The sequence below is a fragment of the Geospiza fortis genome, unplaced genomic scaffold (assembly GCF_000277835.1).
Source record: "Geospiza fortis unplaced genomic scaffold, GeoFor_1.0 scaffold27, whole genome shotgun sequence".
Classification (NCBI taxonomy): Eukaryota; Metazoa; Chordata; class Aves; order Passeriformes; family Thraupidae; genus Geospiza; species Geospiza fortis.
In genome coordinates, this window is record NW_005054329.1 from 1635073 (window position 1) to 1638446 (window position 3374).

Sequence of the window (3374 nt, forward strand, 5' to 3'; positions counted from 1 at the left end):
AGGGCTGGGATCCCTCCCGCTACCCCGGCAAACTCGCCCCGTTGTCCATTCTCTCGGTCACCTCCTGCTGCCACCCAGCCCTGGGAGCATCCTGGCTGGCATCCTGCTGACTGCAGCCAGTGGAACCTGGTGCGTGGCACGGGCTAAACCTGATCCTCGGGATGGATTTTGAAAATTTTATTTATTATTTGAGGCAGATTAAATGTGTGGGGTTTTTTTTTTTTAAAGCAAAGCAGAAACCCCGTCCTCAGGCATGTGGTCCCTGGAGCCGAGGCAGAGGGAAGGGGCAGTGAGATGCTCTGCACGGGTCACACGGATGCTCTGCATCCCTCTGACACCGGGGCTGCTGGGGGACGCTGAGGATGAGGGCTGTCAGGCACGGGGCTGTCATGTCACAGCCCCACTGCCCACGGGGAGTGTGGTTAGGCCTGCTCTGTGCAAGTGCCCCTTCTCTGTCCCCATGAGGGGCTGTGTAGGTGCTGGCTCTGCCGTGACTCCGTGGCCTCATGTGCATTTTTAAGCAAATGCTGCTGTTTCCTGTGTCTTGTCAAATAATTACATTTGGCATCTAAGGCTCCAGCACTCCAAGGAGAACCAAATTAGAATTGGAGCTCATTGAGCAGAACACTGTGTTCCCAGCCATGCGAGGGCTGCTCACAGCCAAGCTCCCAGGGCTCCAGTCACTGGAGGTCCAGCGTGATCCTGGTGTGATTCCCGCTGTGCCCTCGGTGGGCAGGCTGCAGGCGTGTGACCGTGGGGTCCCTGGCCTGGCCGTGGCTCAGGTGGCCTTCATCCCAGAGGTTGTGTCCCTCCAGGATGATGCTCCTGCTCAGACATTGCAGTGGCACAGAGTGAAGGTCCTCGCTGAGGCACCGCTGCTGCTCTGCTGAGGGACTGGGCAGATGTGAGCTGCAGCTGGCTCTGAGGGCTGTGCCAGAGGCTTCCTACAGGAGGGGACAGGACCCAGGAGGGGACAGGGATGTTGGAGCTGTGCCTGGCCCTGTGGCTGGGTGCCCCTTGCCCTGTCCCCACAGGCAGGGATGGACAGGAGCGCTGAGAGAGCTGTGGCACCTGGGGACAGGTGGTGTGGGAGAGACAGGATGCACCAGGGGCGTCCTCCCGCCTCTGCTCTTCCTGCGCCCCAGATGATGCAGCCGCCCCTGGGGGAGGTGGGATGAGTCTCCCTGGATGAGTCTCCCTGGGATGAGTCTCCCTGGGATGAGTCTTTCCTGGTAACATTGCTGTCAGTTTCCGTCTCTCAGGGTTAACCTTTGGGGAGAGCATCTGCTCACCTGACCACAAGCCATGCACTCAGGGCATGAGCCCATGGCTCTGGTAGCGTTTGGTAATGCTGCAGTTTGTGCCACCATTCTGGGCAAATTTCTTGCAGGCATTTCTCTCCCCGTTGCTGTGTCCATGGCAGTGCTGGTCCCTGCAGTGTGAGCTCTGAGGGGTGGCACTGGGTGCTGGTGCTGGCCCCAGCCCTGTCTGTGCTGGGTGCAGCGGTGCCGCAGATGCGGGGAGTTGGCCGGGAGCCGCAGGCACAGCGGCAATGCTGCTGCTGCTGCTGCAGGCTGTGCAGCCCTGTGCCCGGCTGTGCTGAGCCTCAGCCTCTCTGCAGGCTCTGCTCATGGCATGGCCCTGCAGGGACAGGGACAGGGACAGGGACAGGGACATCAGCCTCTGCCTGTGCTGCTGCCACGGCCACACGAGTGCCTTTCATCAAACCCTGCTCAGCTCCCTGGGCCCTGCTGCCAACCTGGGGGTCCTGCCCGCTCCTCAGGAGATGCCTGGGTGCCTCCCCAGAGCCCAGCTGATGTGTGACGGGGATGTGTGACCTTTTCTGAGTGGTGCCTCAGTTTCCCCCGCCCGTGCTGTGCTCCCCTGGCTGGGGCTGGAGCGGGGAGCAGCAATCACCACGTGCCATTAGCTCCGTGCGCCTGCCCCTCGCCTGATACTGTTCAGCAAGTACCACTGTTTACATAGCACATTGTTCAAAGTAATTCAATTTACAGGAATGATCTTTATTTCTAAATAAAAAATTAATACAGTTCTTTTGTTTGTGCGTTTATATAAACGAGCTGGCACAAAGTCAGTTTACAATGTTCCCATCTGAAGTAAATTAGTGAAGTCTCTTAGCTAAGTCTCTGTATAATTTCAGCACAGAAATGTCCTCTTTTTTTTCTTCTTTTTGGTCAGCTATGGTCAGGCTGAAAAATTTAGACCCTTCTTTTCCTCCCAGATAGTTTTGCTATTAGTAATCCAGCACAGGACAGTATTTCCACATCTTGCTGGGCCCATGGTGGGCAGCAGTTCCTCGGTGTGGGGTCAGGCATGGGCAGCACACTACTGGCCCTGGTGGCCTGGCCTGGGCTCTGTCTGTGTGCAGAGCCTGGGGCTGCTCTGGCCATTGAACCGAAGGGTTTGTGCTGTGGGGTCTCTCCTGTCACTTGCTGTGGTCGTCCTTGTCGGTGTTTTGTGCCTGCACTGAGAGATGCTGGAGCTGCTCGGGCAGGGCTGCCTGTGGCTCTGCTTCCCGCTGTGGTGAGGGGCTGGCAGGAGCCCAAGGGAGCCTGAGGTGACAGTGGCAGTGCTGGGGCTGTGTGGGGAAGTGCATTGACTGTGTTGGAGCCAGTACCACCTCTGGGGTGGCAGAGGAGATGCTCCCTTCTCTCCTGATGCTCTCACTGCTGTTCATCGCATTTATTATTTTAAGCAGCAGTAATGCTGAAATGCAGATATCAAACCTGCCTGGCACCTCATGTCAGACACTGACCTGGGGCTTCAGGGCCATGGGGTCCCCATCTGCTGCTCCCTGTGAGTCACCATGCCTTGACTATCAGCATCCTGACAGGAATGGGGGTTTTCACACAACTCCCTGGTGAGAGGATCCTGGCTGTCTTGTTGCCTCTTGACTGTGCTGAGCTACCTTCCAGCACAGCTCACTCCAGCACAGTCATCATCCTCTCACAGTGAGGAGACCTCCTTCACGGGGGAAAAAGCAGATGTGTGCGCCTGTACGTGTGAGGAGAACACACATGGTTTGATTTATGGCAGCTGGAGAGAACCAGCTCTGACACAGTTTCCATCTCAGTGTCACACTGGCTGTTATCAAAATAAAAACCCACGGGCTGGGAAGCTGATTCACAGGGCTGCAGGAGTTACACCCACTGCTGCCCACACTGCTGCCACTGCCACGGCACGGGCACCGCTGGGGCGGCCCCACTGCATCTCCGCATGCATGGGTGCTGTGGGGATTGGGGTGAATAACGGGGCTGGCAGGAGCACCTGCACCCTGGCATGGTGCTGCTGCCCTCCCCTGCCTGCCCTCACCTGCCCCCCCTGCCCTCACCCATGTGTTCTCCCCGCAGCCG